Consider the following 9775-nt stretch of genomic DNA (forward strand, 5'->3'; position numbering starts at 1 on the left):
CATAAATTGGTATAAGAGTCTGATGCAGGCAGGGCCCATGTGGTTACCATCACATGAAAAATAAGATGCAATTAGTCACCAGCAAACACGCTGCCATTACTGAGGCCATAGCCGGCACAAAGGGCCTGTAGTGTTAATCTTCCTAAACTATGAATCTTCGGAGGTGGCAGCGTCCTGTTCTTCTATACATCAAAGAGAGAAAGGAAACCACATCAGACCAGCAGCAGAGACTCAGTCTGCAAACATGTGCTGTAAAAAGGCCAAACTGCAGTTATACAAAGGTGTATTTAGCCGAGTGTCCCCAGGCCTGAGCGCTGAAAGCTGCTGGTGTCTGTCTATATGTGAAAGGCCCACAGACACACCTGTTTGTCGTGCCTCACAAAAGCACATACGCTCGGCTCATTCACAGCCACTGCAGCAGTCACGGTTCATCTGTACATCGCCAGCACTGCTCTCCAAACAAAGACTGACTTAGCAAAGTTTACAAGCTCTTTAGGTGGTTAACAGGACATGTGTGTTATCAGTGATCAGAGGACTTTCAGAAATGTGGAAAACTAAGCCCCACTGACACAAACACTCATGCTCCTTTGATTGTAAAATTCAGTATTTCATTTTCACATTTTAAATTCATCATCTGTTTGTCTATCATCAATCGTGTCTGACTTGTTGAAATGAGCCCTATAGGCTTTTGGAAGACGGGAATAACTGACCTTAGTCTGGTGAAAGTGCACGTAGCTCGTCTTTAATCAAAGATATTCTAATCATTGAAGTGTCTGCAGTTAAGTGAGAGGGTTCTTGTGCACATGCAAGGACCATCTGAAGTAAATAGATTTTTAGGGGGTCAGGTGGTTGTAGTATTTGTGGATCAAGTAACACACTGACTAAGACTGCAGACTTCACGCTATAGCCATGTTTTGATTGGCTCAATGTGGAGCAGAATGTGAAGTGTTTCCACTGTCTCAGGTGAACTGGGCTGAAGGACTGACTGTCTTCAGCTCCCCAGTCGCTTTAGCTGAAATGGATCATGCATTTAACATTAGCTAAAGCAAATGTATTACATTAAACCACAGAAAAAGTTAAGACTGAACCCCTCACCTGGTCCTGGACTCTCAAACCCAAACTTTAAAAACTACTAACCAACACATGTGGGAACACAGAGCTGACCTCGAGTCAACGGGCTGAGCTCAGTGACATCATCCAAATGGTAGAAACTTTAATAGACCCTTGTCCACATCTCACAACGCCACAAACTTGGAAGTTACGTCTTTTTGTGAATAGGCCCTGTGCACAGGTGCATGCTAGTGAACCCACTGTCTCTCAAAGATAAGATACACATTACTTCAGTTTGTGTTGTTGTTTTATTATGCCTCAAAATTAGCCTTATCATTACCGCAAAACCAGAAATGTCCTTGACTTCACTTCAGTTGTTTGGTTTAATACCAAATATGTATCGTATTGTGCCCCCCTCGTCTGGACTGACATGTCAGTGGGGTTTGTAGTAAAAGGGGAATGAAGACTCCACGCTCCTGAGTGTACAGTATGTCTTTATATCTTAGTCTCTTGTTGGTGGGGGTCTGGGTGAGGGTCGGGGTCCGGGTGAGGGTCGGGGTCCGGGTGAGGGTCGGGGTCCGGGTGAGGGTCGGGGTCCGGGTGAGGGTCCGGGTGAGGGTGAGGGTCGGGGTCTGGGTGAGCGCCGGAGTCCGGGTGAGTGTCACAGTGGGTCTGTGCGGTACATAAAGGAGACAGAGTTTCCTATCCACGAGGCGTTCTGATTGTGCGGAGCCGGGGCCCTGCAGACAGAGGCACATAAAAGCCGGGCTGTTTGTTCCTGGGGAAGGATTAGGTGGCAACACAGAATGCTCAAGGAACACATGATAGCCCCTCGCTTGTGGTGATGTCATGCTTTTGGTAAAGGCATTGGACCGGGCGCCTCTTGAGTTACAGTAAAGAGCACGGCTGCTTGTACCGCTTTGTTGCCGACACACAATATGTGTATAATAAATAGGGTTTGAACTTTAGATGCTTCCTTTTAACTTTAAAAGCACATTAATCAAAAATATATTACATTTTCTCTTAAATTTGGACCACACACCATGTGTTTGTCATACTGAAAAAGCTTCAGGCCACTTCAGTCCAACAGGAATGTGAAAAGAAAATAGATGACAATCAGATAAACGTGGGTTACCTGAGCCTAAACCTGCAGATAGAGATAGATGTACAAGTTTGTTTCATTTTTACTTTATATTTAGGCCTCATGTGAAGCTCAGAATCTCCAGAATTCTCTCCCTGAGCTGCAGAGGCTGCACTAGCACTGACTCATGACTGGCTGCAGGTGCTGGGGTTTAGGTAGAGACCGTTCAGATCAGAGAGAGGCATTTTAGGGTTAAACCAGCTGGATTTCAGCATTGAACCTGGCAACCCAAATGAAAGGCTCATCATCTTGAGCTTGTTTATGTTAAGAACATCACAGTCACATTAGACAAGCCAGATGCATTGCTTTGAGTGTTTTAACACAAGTGCAATTTTTCAATACCTGTCCATAAAAAATAAAAATAAAAACCTACATGCATAAAAACAGATAAGACAAAACACATACATTACATACAGATAAAATATATACAGTACATTTTCAATTGATGCATTTTTCTTGGAAACATGCAATCACTTTAATTTACTTTTAAATTTGGTGCTATTGGTTTCTAATTTTAAATCAGCTGGTGAACAGTTCCACAGTCTGGCCCCACTGGCAGAGAAACAGACTGACCAAGAGTTTGTCCTGTACATAGGAACAACACAATAACCACTAGTAGCACTTCTTGTGTTCACTCTGTCTTTGCATTTTATGGAGAACACGATTTTTCACCACAGCAGAAACATCAGATATTTTTTGTTTATTTATTTATTTTTTATTTTTATTTTTTTATTTATTTATATATATATATATTTTTAATTTATTTATTTATTTATTTATTTATTTGTATTAATTTAAATTAAATTAATTTATTTTTTATTAATTTAAATTAAATTAATTTAATTTTTTATGTTATGTTATTTTATTATTTTAGTATATTTTATTAAATTTAATTTTTACTATTTTTAGTTTTTTTATTTTGTTTTTAGTTTATTTTATTTTTAGTATTTTATTTTATTTTTATTTTTATTTTATTTCTATTTTTTTATTTTATTTTATTGTTAGTTTTTATTTTTAATTATTATTTTTTTTTATTATTATTGTTTTATTTAATTATTTTATTTTATTTCTTTAATGCCAAAAGGTAACTTATGTTAATATTATCAATATTTTTTTTTTACTCATTTTCGATTGTACCTCAGTTGTTTATAGCGTGAGTGTGGGTTCACTGCACCCAAACTACTGGCTTTATGTTGAATTAGATAAACAAGACAGAGACAATAATAATGATATTACATGGAATCTCTGTCTCTCTCCCCATCCGGCCCCGTGAATGAGCTCATAGTGATGTATGTGTGCGTCCATTCTCCAAATCAGCACAAACAAAAGCCTCTCTGCACCTTTATGCTGCCGATTTGCCCCTAACACTCAGGAGTCCAGTTACACGCCTTTCCCAGGGAGCGCACAATGCCAGCGCCTGCTCCCCTCTCACACATATACGCTCGCACTGTCCGCCTCATGCCATTCTTGTCGTCTTTCCAGATCTTCTCCGATTTCCCCAAACTCCCTCCGCGGGCTGCGCAGGGACCGTCACCCGATCCCGCGGAGCACTTGCTGAATTTGGCATTTTCAAAAACCGGACATTTGAGATCAGGTTGAGTTCTGGAGGCTGCTGGTGGAGACGAGTGATGGTTCTGTGGAGGTGTGGGCAGTGGTAGAGGTACAACACCAGGCGAAGGTTTGGACACTTTTTCATTTATGTTTTTTTATTTCCATGATTATTTACATCGTGGATTGTCACTGAAGGCATCAAAACTATGAACGACACATATGGGATGTAACAACTAAAAAATTTCTAAAAATAAGTCAAAACATATTTAAAAATCTCTAAAATCCTTCACTTTGAACCCTGGTTTGCCCTTTTGGCATTCCATGACTCTGACGAGGCACATCTGTGAAATGAAAACCATTTCAGGAGATTTCATCAAGAAACTTTATGAACTGAGATCAGCTCAAGGGTTTATAGCGCCGTCAAAAAAAAGCAAAGGGTGGAGAATTTGTATGTAAAATACATATATTTTTTTTATTCTATTAAAGGAAGTAGTAGTAAGTAGTAGAGAAAAAATGTTAACCCTCGTTTTCACCACCACCAGCACACACTCTCTGCTCTGTACTTATTTCTGCAATTTTATTTTATCATAGGGTTCAGCGAGCCAGGCTGGCACCACCTAGTGCCTCCGCTCAATTTCATTTTTCTCCAGTGACTAGGTCAGGAATCAGAATACACTAGAAGGTTCGCAAAAACCCCGGAGCTGTGAGTTCAGGCACCGACCAATTGGCAAAGACCCATATATTCTGTGTTGGCAACGATTCCCAAGATCGAAGATTTAAAGTCGGAACAAAGAGAATGTTTGGTGAATTTTATCAAGGGGAAAGACGTTTTTGTCCTTCTTCCTACAGGATTTGGGAAAACCTTAATATACCAGTTAACCCCGACAGCGGTGCATTACATACGTTATGACCAAACAGCAGCGATTGCTTAAATAAAAAAGTACCCACCTACTGTCGAGTGAACAAATCCTAATGCTGTGAGGTCAGATGGCTTCCACGAAGTGAAACCGGCTGATGAATCAGGCTAGGGGTTTACAGCACTGTCAAAAAATGCAAAGGGTGCCTCCTTTGAGAATTTGAATGTAAAATAATTTTTTTAAATTGTTAGAGTAAAATTTTTTAACCCCTGTTTTCACCACTGCCCTTTCCATACACCTTCTGCTCTGTACTTCTGTGATTTTATTTTCTCATAGGGTTCGGCAGCGTCGTGTTGTGTTTTTGGTGCAAATGAAACAAAATCCGTGACTCACTACTGTGATCTACAGTATCCATCGGTGGCGCTGACAACTTCATGGCTCTGTTATGACATTTAAGGAGACATCAGCTGCCTTTGGGCACCGCGAGTTTCTAACGTGAAAATCAGCAGACTTGTTTCTTTTTATTAAGTCATTTTAGATCAATATTTGGATTTTTTTGTTTGTTTATTTATTTCATTCATAAAGTATAAAAAACATCAACAGTGTCACAACATCAAACATACAAGAAATGAATGAATTATGTTCTTTGCCCCTTTTTCCCTTTTCAAGACAAAACAACAGCACTGATAGTCACTTTAAAACATTTCAGATCAATACATTTCAGTTCAGGCACAATTATTAATCAAATGCAAACAGAAATATTCACTTTTATGCACAATGACTTAGTTTTCTTTTTCACACATACACACTGAATTTGATTTTATGTGTTTTTTTTTTTGTTTTTTTTAATGCCATCATTGTATTTGATTCTTTTATATCTTCGTCAAGGCTGTTCTATAAGTTAATTCCTTTCACCTCGATGTTTCGCTCCATAACCTTGGTTCCGAATCTGTTTTTTTTAAACATGTAGGTTCCTTTTAAATTGTAGTGACTTGTTCTCATCTCAAACAATCATTGAATATTTACAGGTGACACTCTGCACTTTGCTTTATTCATGACTTTGAGGAGACTTAAGTCAAAAATATTATGCATTTTCAACACTTTAAGTTCAGTGTTGGGAGTAACAGATTACATGTACCGGAGTTATGTAATCAGAGTACAAATTATGAGTAACTGTATTCAGTTACAGTTACTGTTTCAGTGAGTGGTAATTGGATTACAGTTACTTTGTTGAAATAAGTGGATTACACAGAGGTATTTTCCTGTTTTTACATTTTGGGCTAAATCCCTTTTTTTTCTTTTTTTTTTTTTTTTTTTTTTCCATAATTCCACTCATTGCCGGACACTAAACCAGGTCGAAACCAGGTCTAAAACCAGGTCGAAATCAGGTCAAAACCAGGTCTAAAACCAGGTCTAAAACCAGGTCTAAAACCAGGTCTAAACCAGGTCTAAAACTAAGTATATACCAGGACTAAGCCAGGACTAAACCAGGACTAAAACCAGGTCTAAACGAAGTCTAAAACCAGGTCGAAATCAGGTCTAAAACCAGGTCTAAAACCAGGTCTAAACCAGGACTAAAACAGGACTAAAACCAGGTCTAAACCAGGTCTAAACCAGGTCTACACTAGGTCTAAAACCAGGTCTAAACCAGGTCTAAACCAGGTCTAAACCAGGTCTAAACCAGGTCTAAAACCAGGTCTAAAACCAGGTCTAAAACCAGGTCTAAAACCAGGTCTAAACCAGGTCTAAAACCAGGTCTAAAACCAGGTCTACACTAGGTCTAAACCAGATCTAAAACCAGATCTAAAACCAGATCTAAAACCAGGTCTAAACCAGGTCTAAACCAGGTCTAAAACCAGGTCTAAACCAAGACTAAACCAGGACTAAAACAGGACTAAAACAGGTCTCTTCCTCTTTTATCAATAATATTTTTAATTTGGTTCAGTAAAGTCTGGGCTTTTTATTTTCTTTTAACAGACAAAACTTCTCATGTGAAGATTTCCTCGTCTTTGCTTCTCTACAGCAAATCAAGTAATCCAAAGTATTCAGATTACATTACTCACTTTAAGTAATTTAATGGATTACGTTACAAACTACATTTTGGGATATGTAATCTGTAATCTGTAGGGGATTACATTTTAAAAGTCACCTTCCCAACACTGGTTAAGTTGAATAAATAATGGGTTGGATGAGTCTCTGTAATGACTGTTGGTGATAAGAATAAGAATATTGAGACTAAATGTGTAAATTCTAACCTAATGATCTGCACTTGTCTTAGAATAAAACTTTAAATCAGACTCAAGCACAGTTGGGTTTCTTTAAACGTTCTGTTCTTTTGGATCGACTCCCGGGCTGGAGCTGTGGATCCTTTTGATTAGATTCCTTGATTCGGACCCCCTCCCGTCCTCTCCGCAGTGGGACTTTCTCACAGCTGACGCAGGGCTGTGGCGTTGGGTTTCCTCAGAGGCCCGTCTTCGCTCTTTGTTGTGTTCCTTTGCAGTGCTCCCATGGGAGACGGGGCCCTGTCAGTGCTCCATCATGGGCCCTCATGTCCACAGGCGACGAGTCATCTCTTACTTTTACTCAGCCTTTTTCGCCCTGGGATTTCGATGAGAAGTTTTAGTCACGTCATTATTCTGGAGTTAAATTCTTTGAACTATAGTTAAGTTGCTTGAGCTGCCTGTCAAAAAGAAAATATTTTACTTCAAGCACCGTTATGCAACTTTTTTGTCTTTAAATAGACTAATATAAAAGCATGTTTTTTTTTTTGTGTTTATTGCAAAACTTAGAAAAAATATGCATCTTTAGTTCAAGTGGACTTGCATCTCCACAAACGTGACTCTCGTTTAGTTTGGAGGAGGTCTACACTAGGTCTAAAACCAGGTCTAAAACCAGGTCTAAACCAGGTCTAAAACCAGGTCTAAAATCAGGTCTAAACCAGGTCTAAACCAGGTCTACACTAGGTCTAAACCAGGTCTAAAACCAGGTCTAAACCAAGACTAAACCAGGACTAAACCGGGACTAAATCAGGACTAAAACAGGTCTAAAACAGGATTTAACAGGACTAAATCATTTGGTAATAATTTCTACTGTATGGCATAAAAAGTATCTGTGTTCTAATGTGGTTTTAACTGTTGCTTTCTATGGAATCATGTAGTTGACTTTCCACTCCCAGAACGTCACATACTGTCACTGTAAAGGATTTTATAAGGTGATTTATTTCTAATAATATTTTTTTTTATAACTTTATTTACAGACACAGAAGGACATACACCCACAAGCACTTTATAATTTAATTTCTTGATTCATTTAACGTACACATAAATGTATACATAAGGTTCCCCATTACAGCCTGGAACATGAGAATATTTGCAGTAACAAACAAAGCACTGGCACTTTCTCACTTTGGGGTTTTTAACAGTATTTTGAGAGCATCTTTATATGCCCCCTTAATCTTATTCATCTTTCTAATAATATGGCCCAAGTATTTTGTTTTGTTACATTAGGAGAAGCTTAACTTTTGATCTTCCTTAGTCCTGGCAATCATGACAACACTCTTTTTGGAATTATATTTTATATCGCACTGCATCCCACACTCTGAACCGGCTCTGACTGGTTTTTAAAGGCAACATTAGCACAGATAGTAAATGGTCACTCTGAATCCAGTGGGTTTTATTTTATTTTTTTTTTTTTTTGTTTTTCGTTTTAGGTAGTCATATTTGTTTGTATTTTTTGTTTGTGTCTATAAAACTGGACAGTGACTCCTGAGTGTGACTGAATGAAACCTACAGACAAGAGTATAGTAGAGCAAGACTAATACTGCCCCCTTGTGGAAGCAAATGTTCATAACCCTGCCATTTAAACACATTAAACCTTTAATCATAACTGAACCTGACTTGCTTAAACCTGCACATAGAAGATACAAATACAATTTTCTCATTCTCAGTGTACAGACAGGTCCTGTGCTGAGGTTTCGGTGCTGAGGATTCAGATAAGATAAGATAAGATAAGAAAAGATATGCCTTTATTAGTCCCACAGTGGGGAAATTCCAGAGTTGCAACGCACAATTTCAGAACAGCAGGAAAAGGTAACACGGATAATAAATAATAGCTTAAATAATTTAAAAATAGACTTAAAAATCAGATCAGAGTCATTTTAGGTTTAAACCAACTGGATTTTTGCATTGAACCTGGCAGCATAAATGACTCACGTGGGGCTCATTCTGCTTTCTGATTGGATAATTATTATTATTAAGAATCAAAACATCAGAAACATAAATAAATGGGAAATAAATTATGTCAGATGTTTTTGTAATTAATAATAAAGTAGCATCAAAACAGTTCTCAGTAGATGCTGTTTCATTTGAATATTTACCTCGTAGCACAAATAGGTCAAGTTTATGAAATTTAAAACTTAATAAAACTTACATACAGTTCCTTTAAACTGGGACAATGTAAATCAGAAGATGATGTTGCAATGTGAAAAAATATACACACACGCAGGATGAATAGAGAATTTTATTTGGATTCATTGTGTATATTATAAGCTTGTAGGTATTTTTAAGAAAATATACAATATAAAATGAGATATTTGGCACCTCTATAAAAAAAATCGACTACTATTGTCAGTCAGATGAAGACCACAGTGTTTGTAATAAAAGACCTTGAAGTAGACCAGTCTGGAATTATAATATAACAAATACTCTCATTCACATTTAGATCCGTATTCATCTGTATCCAGTGTTGGGAAGGTGACTTTTAAAATGTATTCCCCCACAGATTCCAGATTACATACACCAAAATGTAGTTTGTAACGTAATCCATTAAGGTACTTAAAGTGAGTAACGTAATCTGAATACTTTGGATTACTTGATATTGTCGTGCTTTTTAAAACGACATGAATGTAACAACCACATCCTGAAAATTCTTGTTTGTTCTCTTCAAATTGTCTGTTGAGTCCAAGTCTCCATGAACAGGTATTTGTTTACTGTAGAGAAGCAAAGACGAGGAAATCTGAACATAAGAAGTTTTGTCTGCTAAAAGAAAATAAAAAGACCAGTCTTTCCTTAACCGTATTAAAAATATTATTGATAGAGAAATGATTTTTATATGAGATCACTGCTGCCTGAAATTATGTCCACCTATTGTTAGGTGTCATATTGTTTAGACCTAGTTT

The sequence above is a fragment of the Boleophthalmus pectinirostris genome, unplaced genomic scaffold (genome assembly GCF_026225935.1).
Source record: "Boleophthalmus pectinirostris isolate CB_2022bp ecotype Guang Dong unplaced genomic scaffold, ASM2622593v1 HiC_scaffold_21, whole genome shotgun sequence".
NCBI classification, from domain to species: Eukaryota; Metazoa; Chordata; class Actinopteri; order Gobiiformes; family Gobiidae; genus Boleophthalmus; species Boleophthalmus pectinirostris.